Source organism: Bombina bombina, chromosome 5 (assembly GCF_027579735.1).
Source record: "Bombina bombina isolate aBomBom1 chromosome 5, aBomBom1.pri, whole genome shotgun sequence".
In the NCBI taxonomy this organism is placed as follows: domain Eukaryota; kingdom Metazoa; phylum Chordata; class Amphibia; order Anura; family Bombinatoridae; genus Bombina; species Bombina bombina.
Window position 1 is genome coordinate 266,090,686 of NC_069503.1, and position 17,400 is coordinate 266,108,085.

Genomic DNA, 17,400 nt, shown 5'->3' on the forward strand with positions numbered 1-17,400 from the left:
TATGATTGATCCGCTCTGTAGAATTTCTTTAGCCGGTCTTTTAATACTGTAAATGATGCGGATGGTATTCTGAAGTCCCTTTTCACAGTAGTCCAGAAACTGTATTTCACCGTGGTCCAAGATGCACAATGGCTCCTAAAGGGCACTATGTGCCGGTGTGGTGGCGTTTTTTTGTCCAAAAGAGTCTTCAGTATTGCTCACTGTGGTTAGAGCTCAGCTTGTAGCCGATTAGTTGTAGTGGAGAGAAGAGTAGTGTCTGATAGCAGCAGTCAGATGTGACTGAGACACTAAAAAGATTTGTAGATTTGTTGGTTTTTAACAGTAGTTTGCTACGCGTTTCAGCCGTTGGCCTTTTTCAAGCTTAACTACTGTTGAGAGGTTTGGCGGTCTTTTTATTCCTTCAAAGTGTCTCTTTAATTGGACCTATTAGTTTATTATTCAATTTACGTTTGTGCATTCACTGCAGCTGTTTAAATAATTTGATTTGTAGGCATTTGGCAACAAAAGTCTTTTACCATTTGGATTCTAAAAACATTTGAATATTATTACGGTTCTTAAAGAAATAATCCTAGTTCTTAGAAAAAACTAATCACAGTTTCTTAAAAAAGCATATATTGTCCTAGAATTTTCATAAACCTTAGCTCTCTTCTTGGTATTTAAGTTTTTAAAATTAGAAATATTGTACCATAATAAGTTTAAAAATATCTTGTTCTATTATAATCGTTTGTTGAAAAGCTAAGTGTAGAACGGATATTCTCATAGAACTTGGTTCATAGACTTTAAAAACAGAGTTTAAAAAACAGAATTTAAAAAACAGAATTTAAAAAAAACACACATGTGATGTTATATTGTGAAATTCTTAAGTTTAAAATTTAAAATGATCTATTCTATTAAAATCGTTTGTTGAATAGTTGGGGATTTTATGGTTATTATTTGTATTTGATTGTAGGAAGTGGAATAGTGGAGCGGAAAATTTCATAAACCTTATTTATCCTCATAGACTTTGAAAACAGACGTTTAAACTTCTTTGTTCTATTATAATCGTTTGTTGAAAAGTTTTTTAGAAGTAGAAAAAAGGGATATTTTAATACTGTATGTACATGAGTGGTTATTTTATTCTTTTAAAAAACTATTTAGATTAAAATCAATGTTAAGACCTTTTGGTTGTAGTGTTTGTAATTTAAAAATCCATTTTGCCTCTGCTTGTAATAGTGTTCTTGATTGGTTCCCCCCTCTAATGTTTTTTCCTACTTTTTCTATAGCTGTAAAGTTGAAGTATTTTAGATTGCTATTATTGCATAATCTGAAATGTTTTGGCACAGGGAGTTCTAGGTTCCTTTTTTCTTCTGAGTTCTCTATTGACAAAATGTGTTCTCTTATCCTTTCCCGTATCGTTCTTTCTGTTTCCCCTGTGTATTGTAAATTACATTTTTTACACTCTATCAGATAAATTATATTTTTATCCATGCATCTTATCGTATTTTTAATCTTGTATGTTTCTTTGGTATAACTGGATGTGAAGATGTTGGTCTTTTTTGAATGCCTGCAGGCTTTACATATATGACAAGGGAAAAATCCCCTTAATTCTGTTCCTAATATTCTCTGCTCTATATTTTTGCTCATAGTATTCTTCATAGAGGGTGCCAGTCTATTTTTTATTGTATTTGCTTTCCGATATATAAATCTGGGTTTATTGGGTAATCTTGGGCCTATATCAGGATCATAACTCAGGATATTCCAATGTTTTTTAATAATTTTCTCGATAACATGTTTATTTTCTCCATATTGTGTGACAAAGGGGATATTTATTCTGTCAGTTTTGGTGTTTAAAAATCTGTTTTCTTTAGTTTTGGCATTTAGGATATCATTTCTATCTATTTTTCTTACTTCTTTTATGTCATTTTCTATTTTGGATGTGTTATATCCTCTCTCTTCGGGTTCATTACAATTTCTTTTTAATCTCAAGAATTGCCCCTTCGGTATATTCTGTTTCCACCTTTTTAGGTGGCAACTTTCCCAGTGGATATAGTTGTTCGCGTCAACTTCCTTAAAAAAAGTCTTTGTATTTATTTTGTCTTCCATGATTGATATTTCTAGATCCAAATAGCTAATTGTGTGTTTGTCGAAGGTATATGTAAAAGATAAGTTTTTCTTATTATTATTCATGGTTTGTATACAGTTAGTGAGGTCATCCTCGTTCCCTTTCCATATAAAGAAAAGGTTGTCTATATATCTCTTATACAGTATAATGTTTTTCTTATACATGCTTTGTTCCCAAAAATAGTTTTCCCATAGACCCATGAACAGGTTTGCGTAACTAGGTGCGAATTTTGTACCCATTGCAGTTCCGCAAACCTGTTCATAGAAGGCTCCCTCATATAAAAAATAATTATGGGTCAAAATGAAATTGATCCCATCCAAGATGAAGTCAATTTGACTTACCGGCATTTCTCCTTCTTTTACTAAAAAATGTTTAACTGCATCTACTCCGTCTATGTGTTGTATGCATGTGTATAATGATGAGACATCACAGGTTACTAATATGTAATCTGTTTGCCATTTTATATCTTCCAATATTTTCAATAAACTGGATGAGTCTCTTAGATAAGAGTCTAGGTTTTTCACATGCGGTTGGAGGAACTTATCTATATATGCAGATAGGTTAGACGTTAGGGAATTTATCCCGGAAATTATTGGACAACCTGGGGGGTTTTCCGTGTTTTTATGTATTTTGGGAAGTCCATAGATAATGGGAATTCTGGGATGATTTGTATAGAGGAAGTCATATTCTTTGTTATGATTCCACAAGTTTTTGCTTGTTCTAAATGGTGTTTCAGAAAAATTTGGTATATTCTAGTTGGATTTGCAATCATCTTTTTATATGTTTTTTCATCATCCAGTAGTTTGTGTATCATGTCATTATACTGTGATTTGTCTAGGATAACTATCCCCCCCCCCCCCCCCCCCTTTATCTGCTGGCTTTATAATGATTTCATTGTTTTTTTCTAATTCTGTTATAAGTAATTTTTGTTTGCGAGTAAGATTCTGTTTATTTATCTTTTGATTTTTTAGATTCGCTATGTCCGTTGTGATGAGTTTTTCAAATGTGTCTATGTATTTTCCCTTTTCATTTTTTGGGTAGAAATTTGATTTTCTTTTTAAATCAGTGTGAATAAAACCTTTTTCATCTTTGAAAAAAGTTTTGGTATTAGTTTCTGTTGTTATATTAGTTTCGTTGCTGGGTTCGACTGATAATTTTTTCACTGCATTTTTAATAAAATATTTCTTTAATGTAAGATTTCGAACAAATTTGTGAGCATCAATGAAAGTATTGAATTTGTCTATTGGTTGTGTTGGTGCAAAGGATAATCCTTTGCTGAGTATTTGTTTTTGTGCATCGTTTAGCTGGAGTTTACTTAAATTGTATATTCCTTGTTGATTTATTTCTATTTCTTCCTTTTCATTTCCTGAAACTGTGCTCTCTGTTGGTAATGGTGTTCTATCTGATCTCTTTGGCCTACCTCCTCTTGTTCCTCTCTTTCTGACTTTCTTCTTTTTCTTCTCCCTGAGTTTTGGTTTGGGCCTAGTTCTAAAAAAGAAGAATGTTGTTCTGCATTTATTAGATGTGATGTATTTCTTTCATCTTCTCTTATTAATTTTTGTGTTTCATCCCTTATTGGTGGTTCATATTTTTCTAGGGTTAGAAATCTGTTGTAATTACTTGAAGATTTGTTATATGGGTTTTGAAATTCGTTAGCAGTGTTGGTTGTTTGGTAATTGGTTCTACGTTGGTTGTATTGGTAATTGGTTCTACACTGATCGTATGTTCTATTGTGATGGTTGTATGTTCTGTTATAATGTTATGTATTCTGATACTCATTTTGATTGTTACTGTGTTTGTATTGATCATATGGTCTTCTATCTGTGTTTCGCCATTGGTTATCTTTATTGTAGTAGTTTTTGTACGGTTCATTTCTAAAATAATTATTGTTGTATTGCCTGGATTCAGGTTGAGGGTAATGATGGTTAATTTTCTCTTTTTTGTATTCAACCCTTTGCCAGGATGGTCTTAATTTGTGATTATTCTGCTCTCTTTTATCTATTTCATTCTGGTGTGGCCTATAATTATGTGTTTTTTGTTGCTCATTTTGTGATTTATTTTCTTCAAATTTTTCATTTTCTTCCAATTTATTGCCTCTCCATTTATGACTTATATATTCCTCTCCGTTGGGTTTTTTTTCAAAAGCAGAGTAGTCATTTTTATCTCTTTCAAATTTCTTAAATTTATTATCTACTAATTCTCGTTTAGTTTTTATCAGAAATTGTTTTATTTCTTCTTCTCTTTTTTTGTATTCATTCCATTCTTTGAAGTCATTTATTTTAGTTTCTATATCGTTTATTTCGTTTCCTAGTTTTAAAAGTTGTTCTTCCCTATAGTCTTTTATAAGATTCATTAGTTTAAAGGATGTTTCTTCTAATATCTCTCTCCATTTTTTCTTAAAAGAGGAGTCTATATTCTTAAAAGAGCATTCTTTCTTTATTCTTAATCCTCTAGGGACTCTTTTATTAGTCAAATATTCATTTAAAAAGATACATTCAGTTTTATGTCTCATTTCAATAATCAAATTTTCTTCTAAAATATTTAGATATTCTTTCATTTTATCTACATCTTTATTTTTGGGCTCTATTGTTTCTCTGCCTTCTTCAAAAATATTATGTATATTATCATAAATTTGGGATCTTAAATCAAAAATATTTTCTTTTTTATGTGTGTTACTTTTGGTTATACTCTTTGAGTGTTCACTGTATTGTACCTCATCTGTTGAGTTTAATCTTGAAAGATTTAGCTGGGCTGCTGCAGTACTCATTTTAATGGGGATTTTTGTGGTCAGTTTTTGATAGATGTTGTTTAAAACTTTTTTTGCGCTGCCTTTTTTGGGTAAGCCCTTTCCCCTATGATATTTTCCCCAAAATATCTGGTTTAGGTGTGCCGGAGAAGTGTGAGTTTAGGAGTAGGGGCGCAAATGAATGCTTATACCCTTGTAAAATTAGGATAAAAATAATTTTTTTAAATGTAGTGAGGAAAAAATATATACTCTCAGTCCTATAACATATTGTAGAAAATATTTATTAATTACAAGAAGTCAGATATAGCTATACTATACATTAAAACACATATGTGTTTGTGCCCTTAGATGGCACGTCTGTAGATGAACCTATGGAGGTTTAGGCAAGTATTTGATACGTTTGGATGTTGGATTTTTATATATTGTAAACCTGCTATAGGAACAAATATTTGATTTTAAGGACTAGTCTACGTGTTGGACCTAGTACATTGGATACCTAGTGCAATATCATAAAAAAGTCATAAAAACAACAAAAAAGCATTAACGCATTAGTACAGGATTATAAAAGTAGTTGATGATTATAAAAGTAGTTGATAACGTATTGCTATTGCTAAAACCATATGACAATATAAATGTGATAATGTAAAAAATGATAGTAAGAATATTCTCTAAAAAATTAGTTCATAATGCCTTGAAATATATAGAAGAAATATATCGAAAAAGATCGCAGAAAGGAGATGCTGAACAAAGGTTGTGGTCGGCCGACCAGTTTAAAAGTTAACAATAATAAAATTAAGGAGATGCTGCCCAAAGATTGTTTTTGTTGTTACCACCGGTGGGTTTTTTTTTGGTGTAATTAATTTGACAAGTTTTTAAAAGTCTTTGTATGAAAAATATCCACTTTGTCACTTGTTAATAAAAAGTATTTCTTTGAGATGAAATGTATCTAGATTAGTATAATGTTGCGTGCTGTTATTTTGCGTGCTGTTATTTTGTATACTCCTCTTTTTGTTACTGTATATGTTGGAAAGAACTTACCAGAGCTCTACGGTCTGAAGAGAAAATTAAACAGTAAGGAGCGGTATTTTACTTACTTTGCTCTTCAGCTGATTCTGGAGCCTGGTAGAAATTTTGGTCCGCTCTGTAGATTTTTTTCTTTTTCCGGTCTTCCGATGTTATGATTGATCCGCTCTGTAGAATTTCTTTAGCAGGTCTTTTAATACTGTAAATGATGCGGATGGTATTCTGAAGTCCCTTTTCACAGTAGTCCAGAAACTGTATTTCACCGTGGTCCAAGATGCACAATGGCTCCTAAAGGGCACTATGTGCCGGCGTGGTGGCGTTTTTTTTGTCCAAAAGAGTCTTCAGTATTGCTCACTGTGGTTAGAGCTCAGCTTGTAGCCGATTAGTTGTAGTGGAGAGAAGAGTAGTGTCTGATAGCAGCAGTCAGATGTGACTGAGACACTAAAAAGATTTGTAGATTTGTTGGTTTTTAACAGTAGTTTGCTACGCGTTTCAGCCGTTGGCCTTTTTCAAGCTTAACTACAAGCTTAACTAGGCCCAAACCAAAACTCAGGGAGAAGAAAAAGAAGAAATTCAGAAAGAGAGGAACAAGAGGAGGTAGGCCAAAGAGATCAGATAGAACACCATTACCAACAGAGAGCACAGTTTCAGGAAATGAAAAGGAAGAAATAGAAATAAATCAACAAGGAATATACAATTTAAGTAAACTCCAGCTAAACGATGCACAAAAACAAATACTCAGCAAAGGATTATCCTTTGCACCAACACAACCAATAGACAAATTCAATACTTTCTTTGATGCTCACAAATTTGTTCGAAATCTTACATTAAAGAAATATTTTATTAAAAATGCAGTGGAAAAATTATCAGTCGAACCCAGCAACGAAACTAATATAACAACAGAAACTAATACCAAAACTTTTTTCAAAGATGAAAAAGGTTTTATTCACACTGATTTAAAAAGAAAATCAAATTTCTACCCAAAAAATGAAAAGGGAAAATACATAGACACATTTGAAAAACTCATCACAACGGACATAGCGAATCTAAAAAATCAAAAGATAAATAAACAGAATCTTACTCGCAAACAAAAATTACTTATAACAGAATTAGAAAAAAATAATGAAATCATTATAAAGCCAGCAGATAAAGGGGGGGGGGGGGAAGTTATCCTAGACAAATCACAGTATAATGACATGATACACAAACTACTGGATGATGAAAAAACATATAAAAAGATGATTGCAAATCCAACTAGAATATACCAAATTTTTCTGAAACACCATTTAGAAAAAGCAAAAACTTGTGGAATCATAACAGACAAAGAATATGACTTCCTCTATACAAATCATCCCAGAATTCCCATTATCTATGGACTTCCCAAAATACATAAAAACACGGAAAAAACCCCAGGTCGTTCAATAATTTCCGGGATAAATTCCCTAACGTCTAACCTATCTGCATATATAGATAAGTTCCTCCAACCGCATGTGAAAAACCTAGACTCTTATCTAAGAGACTCATCCAGTTTATTGAAAATATTGGAAGATATAAAATGGCAAACAGATTACATATTAGTAACCTGTGATGTCTCATCATTATACACATGCATACAACACATAGACGGAGTAGATGCAGTTAAACATTTTTTAGTAAAAGAAGGAGAAATGCCGGTAAGTCAAATTGACTTCATCTTGGATGGGATCAATTTCATTTTGACCCATAATTATTTTTTATATGAGGGAGCCTTCTATGAACAGGTTTGCGGAACTGCAATGGGTACAAAATTTGCACCTAGTTACGCAAACCTGTTCATGGGTCTATGGGAAAACTATTTTTGGGAACAAAGTATGTATAAGAAAAACATTATACTGTATAAGAGATATATAGACAACCTTTTCTTTATATGGAAAGGGAACGAGGATGACCTCACTAACTGTATACAAACCATGAATAATAATAAGAAAAACTTATCTTTTACATATACCTTCGACAAACACACAATTAGCTATTTGGATCTAGAAATATCAATCATGGAAGACAAAATAAATACAAAGACTTTTTTTAAGGAAGTTGACGCGAACAACTATATCCACTGGGAAAGTTGCCACCTAAAAAGGTGGAAACAGAATATACCGAAGGGACAATTCTTGAGATTAAAAAGAAATTGTAATGAACCCGAAGAGAGAGGATATAACACATCCAAAATAGAAAATGACATAAAAGAAGTAAGAAAAATAGATAGAAATGATATCCTAAATGCCAAAACTAAAGAAAACAGATTTTTAAACACCAAAACTGACAGAATAAATATCCCCTTTGTCACACAATATGGAGAAAATAAACATGTTATCGAGAAAATTATTAAAAAACATTGGAATATCCTGAGTTATGATCCTGATATAGGCCCAAGATTACCCAATAAACCCAGATTTATATATCGGAAAGCAAATACAATAAAAAATAGACTGGCACCCTCTATGAAGAATACTATGAGCAAAAATATAGAGAAGGGAATATTAGGAACAGAATTAAGGGGATTTTTCCCTTGTCATATATGTAAAGCCTGCAGGCATTCAAAAAAGACCAACATCTTCACATCCAGTTATACTAAAGAAACATACAAGATTAAAAATACGATAAGATGCATGGATAAAAATATAATTTATCTGATAGAGTGTAAAAAATGTAATTTACAATACACAGGGGAAACAGAAAGAACGATACGGGAAAGGATAAGAGAACACATTTTGTCAATAGAGAACTCAGAAGAAAAAAGGAACCTAGAACTCCCAGTGCCAAAACATTTCAGATTATGCAATAATAGCAATCTAAAATACTTCAACTTTACAGCTATAGAAAAAGTAGGAAAAAACATTAGAGGGGGGAACCAATCAAGAACACTATTACAAGCAGAGGCAAAATGGATTTTTAAATTACAAACACTACAACCAAAAGGTCTTAACATTGATTTTAATCTAAATAGTTTTTTTAAAAGAATAAAATAACCACTCATGTACATACAGTATTAAAATATCCCTTTTTTCTACTTCTAAAAAACGTTTCAACAAACGATTATAATAGAACAAAGAAGTTTAAACGTCTGTTTTCAAAGTCTATGAGGATAAATAAGGTTTATGAAATTTTCCGCTCCACTATTCCACTTCCTACAATCAAATACAAATAATAACCATAAAATCCCCAACTATTCAACAAACGATTTTAATAGAATAAATCATTTTAAATTTTAAACTTAAGAATTTCACAATATAACATCACATGTGTGTTTTTTTAAATTCTGTTTTTTAAATTCTGTTTTTTAAACTCTGTTTTTAAAGTCTATGAACCAAGTTCTATGAGAATATCCGTTCTACACTTAGCTTTTCAACAAACGATTATAATAGAACAAGATATTTTTAAACTTATTATGGTACAATATTTCTAATTTTAAAAACTTAAATACCAAGAAGAGAGCTAAGGTTTATGAAAATTCTAGGACAATATATGCTTTTTTAAGAAACTGTGATTAGTTTTTTCTAAGAACTAGGATTATTTCTTTAAGAACCGTAATAATATTCAAATGTTTTTAGAATCCAAATGGTAAAAGACTTTTGTTGCCAAATGCCTACAAATCAAATTATTTAAACAGCTGCAGTGAATGCACAAACGTAAATTGAATAATAAACTAATAGGTCCAATTAAAGAGACACTTTGAAGGAATAAAAAGACCGCCAAACCTCTCAACAGTAGTTAAGCTTGAAAAAGGCCAACGGCTGAAACGCGTAGCAAACTACTGTTAAAAACCAACAAATCTACAAATCTTTTTAGTGTCTCAGTCACATCTGACTGCTGCTATCAGACACTACTCTTCTCTCCACTACAACTAATCGGCTACAAGCTGAGCTCTAACCACAGTGAGCAATACTGAAGACTCTTTTGGACAAAAAAACGCCACCACACCGGCACATAGTGCCCTTTAGGAGCCATTGTGCATCTTGGACCACGGTGAAATACAGTTTCTGGACTACTGTGAAAAGGGACTTCAGAATACCATCCGCATCATTTACAGTATTAAAAGACCGGCTAAAGAAATTCTACAGAGCGGATCAATCATAACATCGGAAGACCGGAAAAAGAAAAAAATCTACAGAGCGGACCAAAATTTCTACCAGGCTCCAGAATCGGCTGAAGAGCAAAGTAAGTAAAATACCGCTCCTTACTGTTTCATTTTCTCTTCAGACCGTAGAGCTCTGGTAAGTTCTTTCCAACATATACAGTAACAAAAAGAGGAGTATACAAAATAACAGCACGCAAAATAACAGCACGCAACATTATACTAATCTAGATACATTTCATCTCAAAGAAATACTTTTTATTAACAAGTGACAAAGTGGATATTTTTCATACAAAGACTTTTAAAAACTTGTCAAATTAATTACACCAAAAAAAACCCACCGGTGGTAACCACAAAAACAATCTTTGGGCAGCATCTCCTTAATTTTATTATTGTTAACTTTTAAACTGGTCGGCCGACCACAACCTTTGTTCAGCATCTCCTTTCTGCGATCTTTTTCGATATATTTCTTCTATATATTTCAAGGCATTATGAACTAATTTTTTAGAGAATATTCTTACTATCATTTTTTACATTATCACATTTATATTGTCATATGGTTTTAGCAATAGCAATACATTATCAACTACTTTTATAATCATCAACTACTTTTATAATCCTGTACTAATGCGTTAATGCTTTTTTGTTGTTTTTATGACTTTTTTATGATATTGCACTAGGTATCCAATGTACTAGGTCCAACACGTAGACTAGTCCTTAAAATCAAATATTTGTTCCTATAGCAGGTTTACAATATATAAAAATCCAACATCCAAACGTATCAAATACTTGCCTAAACCTCCATAGGTTCATCTACAGACGTGCCATCTAAGGGCACAAACACATATGTGTTTTAATGTATAGTATAGCTATATCTGACTTCTTGTAATTAATAAATATTTTCTACAATATGTTATAGGACTGAGAGTATATATTTTTTCCTCACTACATTTAAAAAAATTATTTTTATCCTAATTTTACAAGGGTATAAGCATTCATTTGCGCCCCTACTCCTAAACTCACACGTCTCCGGCACACCTAAACTAGATATTTTGGGGAAAATATCATAGGGGAAAGGGCTTACCCAAAAAAGGCAGCGCAAAAAAGTTTTAAACAACACCTATCAAAAACTTTTGGGAGTCGCCTGGCAGACACGCTGAGGCTTGGTGACGTCACAGGTTCTCATCCAATCGCATTGTCGGTTCCTCCCGATCACTCACAGCAGCTGTCTTGTGCTAAAAGCCAATGTAGTGGGCTAGGATAGCAGGCTTGTATAAAATCGTATGTGGTGGATAGATACCACAACTCAGGACAAGGTAAATGAAATAGCAGTTTATTTAAAATTATGCTTAAAAACAACAACAGCAATGCATTGCTCGGCCAGGTAGCTGTTTCATCAGGCTGTCTGTGAGTGATCGGGAGGAACCGACACTGCGATTGGATGAGAACCTGTGACATCACCAAGCCTCAGCATGTCTGCCGGGCGACTCCCAATAGTTCCGGCTTGCCACTACTTACACTTTGTGTCGCTCCACTTGTGAGTATTATATACATCTGGGGGAAGGACGCTGATTTTCTCTCTCTGATTCGACTATACTGCTCTATGCCTTGGCGCCTCTCTTTTTGTCTTCAGCTCCATATATGGATGATATCTTGGTACAGGCACCATTTTTTCATCTGGCAACGGAAAACTCTGAATTTCTTCTGAGTCGTCTTCGGTCTCATGGATGGAAGATAAACTTGGAAAATATTTTTCTTACTCCAAATACCAGGGTGAATTTCCTGGGCACGGTTATAGACTCGGTATCCATGAGGATCTATCTAACAGATCAGAGATGTTACAAGCTGTCATCGGCGTGCCTTTTTCCTCCAGGCTGCCTTAAGACCTTCGTTGGCCCAATGCATGGAAGAGATTGGACTCATGGTGTCTTGTATGGACATTATTCCTTTACCAGATTCCGTCTCAGACCTTTACAACTATGCATGCTGAGACAGTGAGACAGTTTATCAGATTCCAATCAGACAATATAACGACGGTTGCTTACATCAACCATTAGGGAGGAAAGAGAAGTTCCTTAGCAATGAGAGAGGTGTCTCCAATCCTGGAATGGGCAGAAGCCCACAGTTGTGTGCTGTCATTGATCCGCATTCCGGGTGTGGACAACTGGGAAGCAGACTTCCTCAGCAGACAATCTTTTCACCCTGGAGAATGGTCTCTTCACCTCTAGGTGTTTGGAGAGATTTGCAGCAGATGGGGGGATGCCAGAGATAGATCTTATGGCCTCTCGTCTCAATGCCAAACTACCCAGGTACGGGTCGAGATCGAGGGATGCTCAAGCAGAATTAATCGATTCTCTGGCGGTTTTATTGAGGTTCAGACTCATAAATCTCTTTCCTCCATTGCTTCTTCTCCCTCATGTGGTGGCCCGCATCAACCAGTAGCTAGAATCGGTGATCCTAATTGCTCCTTCCTAGCCACAAAGGACTTGGTTCATGGATCTGGTGAGAATGTCCTCTTATCCTCCGTGGAGGTTACCTTGTAACAGGGACCTGCTGATTCAAAGTCCCTTCCTACATCAAAATCTAGATTCTCTGAGGCTGACTGCATGGAGATTGAACGCTTAATCTTAACCAGGAGAGGATTCTCTGAAAGTGTCATAGACACTTTGATTCAAGCTTGTAAGCCGGTTACTTGGCGCATCTAACATAAGGTATGGCAAACTTACCTGCACTGGTATGAGGAGCGTGTTTTTTCTTGGCATAAGTTGAAAGTTGCAAGAATTTTATCTTTTTTCAAAACTGGCTTGGAGAAGGGTCTATCTGCCAGTTTTCTGAAGGGACAGATATTGACCGTGTTGGTGTTGCTGCACAAAAGATTAGCTGAGCTTCCAGATGTGCAATCCTTTGTGAAGACTCTGACTAGGATCAGATCTGTGTTTAGATTTGTGACTCCACCTTGGAGTCTAAATCTTATTCTTCAAGTTTTGCAGCAGGCTCCGTTTGAGCCCATGCATACTGTTGACATTAAACTGTTATCTTGGAAAGTTTTGTTTCTATTAGACATTGCCTCTGCTCGCAGAGTCTCTGAGATCTTGGCTTTACAGTGTGACCCGTCTTACCTAGTTTTTCATTCTGATAAGGCGGTTTTGCGTACTAGCTTATGTTTCCTTAATAAAGTGGTATCAGATCATAACGTCAATCAAGAGATTGTGTGTCCTAATCCTTATTCAGTGAAGGAATGTTTGCTTCACAATCTGGACGTGGTTCATGCTTTGAAGTTTTATCTTCAGGCTACTAAAGAATTAAGACAATTGTTGTTTATGCGGGTAGACGTAAGGGGCAGAAGGCCACTACGTCTTCCTTGTCTTTCTGGTTGAGGAGTGTCATCTGCTTGGTTTATGAGAAAGCGGGACATCAGCCTCCTGAGAGGATTACAGCTCATTCCACTAGAGCAGTTGTTTATTCCTGGACTTTTAAGAATAACACCTCTATGGATCTGTAAGGCGACTACCTGGTCCTCCATACATACTTTTTCTAAATTTTATAAGTTTGATGTGTTTGCTTTGGCTGAAGCAGCTTTCGGGAGAAAGGTTTTGCAGGCTGTGGTGCCCTCAGATTAGGGTCCCCCTTTTTCTTTATTCCCTCCCGTTAATCCTTCAGTGTCCTCTGGAGCTTGGGTATTGTTTTCCCAACAGTAAGGAATATCATCGTGGACTCTCCTTGCCTTATGGAAAGAAAACAAAATTTATGCTTACCAGATAAATTCCTTTCTTTCCTGGCAGGGAGAGTCCCCGACCCCACCTGTTAGAATTTTTTTGGTGTCTCCCTTTTTGTTATTCTTCTGGCACCTTTATACCCTGATGTATCTCCTACTTTTCCTCGTTTTCTCAGCCGAATGACTGGGGATGGGGAAGTGGGAGGGACATTTAAGCCTTTGGCTGTGGTGTCTTTGCCTCATCCTGGTGGCCAGGTGTTGTATTTCCCAACAGTAAGGAATATCATCGTGGACTCTCCTTACCAGGAAAGAAAGGAATTTATCTGGTAAGCATACATTTAGTTTTTTTTTCGTTCTCTTACTATCTTTATTTAAAAAGCAGGAATGTAACGCTTAAGAGCCGACCCATTTGTGTTTGAGAACCTGGGTTATGCTTGCTTATTGGTTTGCTAAAGGTAGCCACTAATAAGCAAGCCCTATCCAGAGTGCTGAACCTAAAATGGGCTTGCTCCTAAAGCTTTAAATTCCTGCTTTTTAAATAAAGATTGCAAGAGAATAAAGAAAAAAGTATGGTATTAGTAAATTAGAAAGTTGCTTAAAATTGCATGATCTATCTGAATCATTAAAGAAAAAATTGTGTTTAATATCCCTTTAATACAAATCAACGCTGTTTTATTTTACTGTAACTTAAGTTCGCTGAAATTTAATAAGCCTAGGTTTTCCTTTCAGAATAATTAGTGTTTTGAGCATTTAGGTGAAAACTTGTCACTTTTTAACTGAGAAAAAAACTGTAAGAACTGTAGTGCAAAAATTTTACGGAATAATGCTGGGATTTGAGAGAAAATTTCATATGCGCCCATTGAACGCACATGTTCATCCCATTTTTTGAAAAAAATCTATTACGCTTTGTATTTTGTACATTTAAGTATGAATTTCTTGCTTTTTATTTTGCACATCTAGTGTACTTAAAGGGACATGAAACCCCAATTTTCAACAACTTTCTAATTTACTTCTATTATCTAATTTGTTTTATTCTCTTAATATTCTTTGCTGAAAAGCATATCTAGATAGGCTCAGTAGCTGCTAATTGGTTGCTGCACATAGAAGCCTCATGTGATTGGCTCACCCATGTGCATTGCTTTTTCTTCAACTAAAGATATCTAAAAAATGAAGGAAAATAAATAAAAGAAGTAAATTGGATTGTTGTTTAAATTTGTATTATCTATCTGAATTATGAAAGAAAAATTTTGGGTTTAGTGGCCCTTTAAATTACAGTTTACGCTATTCATATTAAATACAAATTATTCCTGTGTAATTTACCTACAAATTTAGCTATTTTCATAAAATACGATTTTTGTTACGATTTTTTATGCACCTACATGTTATTGTGTAAATTGTTCAATTATTAATTTTGTATGATTTTAAATTACGATTTTCATTGTGCACTTTCGTAATGTATGCATCTCCTTCCAATATGAAAATACAGTATATGCCCCTTCGCGATTTTCAGTTTAAAAAGGGGCTTTATATAATTCCACTAGAGAAATAGGACTAGCGAGCATTCTTATAGAATCTTACCAGCCCAGAGGAGTTTTATAGTATTATCAGATCACTAAAACAACAGTGCACTGCTTTGCTGCATATACAGTATACAGTATACTATACATATATAAAATGACTAAAACATTATTTTTCATAATTAAAATAATATTTTTGTTGATCTTGCACTTTATACTTAAATATGTGAGTACATTTAAAGTTCTACTATTTTATTTGCATTATATTAACAATCATAATTGGAATGTTATGGCTATATAATAGTGAAGCCTTAAAGGAATAATAAACAGTAGGAAATTGTAAAATAAAAAAAAAGAAATCTTTGCAATATACTCATTATTTATTTTCTCCTCTCTTCCTAATAAAATAAATGCCGCCATGTTTAAAAGAAGTACTGGGTGCTGCCATCACGGAGCTCATGTATTTTTCATCCTGTGACAGAAATGGTAAACAATCACAGATACATTGTGTTGTCAGATTTTTATTTTTTTACAGCTGTATTGTGTGCTTTGAGTTCTCAAACACCGTATAGGGCAGGAGGTTTTTAGATTTTTGTAAATTTTATCCATAGTAACATGAGATAAAGAAACACATAAAGTCACTGAAAACAATGTAAAGCTCTTGCTCTGTACCATGCATGCTAAGGCAAAGGGGCCGATGAATCATGGCCCAAAAGGGGCCAAATACTCCTGTTTATGCTGCTCTATAACTCGTCCGCTGCCTCTGAGGCTGCGGACATCAATCCGCCCGATCGCAGACAATCAGGTTGATTGACACCCCCTGCTAGCGGCATTGCAAAAGCAGTTCACCAGAACTCAGCAATGTCTGGCGGACATGATACACTACAGAGTATCATATCCGCCAGACATTGATAAATCGTCCCCAAAGTGTGCAATTCAGTTGTCAAAAATCCATCCACATCAGTGCAAGAATACCTAAGCTCTTAGATGGCACCCAGTATGAAGATATGGAGCCTCGCCAACCTGCAAATGTTAGGGGTTAAATAAAACAACAACATTAAAGAGAGCTGTTGGCACAGAACAAAAAACAATAGCATTGTGAGTAGTAACCAGTGCTCAGGCAGTTTAAAGTGACATAAAGCCCAACATTCTTTCAGGATTAAGATAGAATATACAATTTTAAACAACTTTCCAATTTACTTCTATTATCAATTTTGCTTCATTCTTTTGGTATCCTTTATTGAAGGAGCAGCAATGCACTACATGGGAGCTAGCTGAACACATCAGTAAACCAATGCTAAGAGGTATATATGTGCAGTCATCAATCAGCAGCTAGCTCCCAGCTCCTGAGCCTACATAGGTATGCTTTTTACCAAGGATTCCAAGAGAACAAAGTAAATTAAATATTAGAAGTAAATTGTAAAGCTGTTTAAAATTGTATGTTCTATCTGAACAATGAAAGCATGTTTGGGGTTTCATGTCTATTTAATGTCCCTTTAATATTATTTTAAGAAAACCCACTGACATGTTTTTAAATTTAGCATACATTGGCCTAGATGGGCATATTATACAGTGACTTCAATAGTTAAATATGTTTAGTGAATTATCTCCATATGGTAACACTTGGATTAAATTGGTCTTTCTTAATGGATTTTTCTTTCAATTATTATACAATTGACATCAGTAATTATACTATTTTGCTTTTATTATACTGTGCAACTTATGTTTCAAGAATTAATTTGGAAAATTAAGGTAGTGCATTTCAAAGACATTTTAAAATCAAAAGGACATATATCATTTAGATTGTAAAACAAAACTGAATTTCTCTACAATAGGGACTTTTGCTATTAACTCACGACTAGTCCGTTGTTGTCCTTACAAATGTGACATATAACTATAAAAATTGCATTTATTTTTGAAATTGTAAATTAGACATTACTATATGGCCAAAGGTACGAGGGCACATGCCCATCAAATCTAAATGAGTTTGTTGGACAACCCATTCCAAAACCAGGGGCATCAATATGTAGCTGCACCCCACCCTCCTTGTGGCTATAACAGCCATCACTCTTCTGGAAAGTGTCTGTTGGAATTTGTGCCCATTCTGCAAAGACATCATTTGTGAGGTCAGGCACTGATGTTGGATGAGAAGGTCTGGCTCAGAAACAGAGTTCAGTGCGATTA

General features: G+C 34.4%; 1 protein-coding gene across 1 annotated transcript in view; it reads left to right on the forward strand.

Moving 5' to 3' along the window:
- CUBN (cubilin) overlaps nt 1-17,400 on the forward strand; it is a 749,121-nt gene that overhangs the window by 44,427 nt on the left and 687,294 nt on the right. The gene's annotated exons all lie outside the window — the stretch shown is intronic.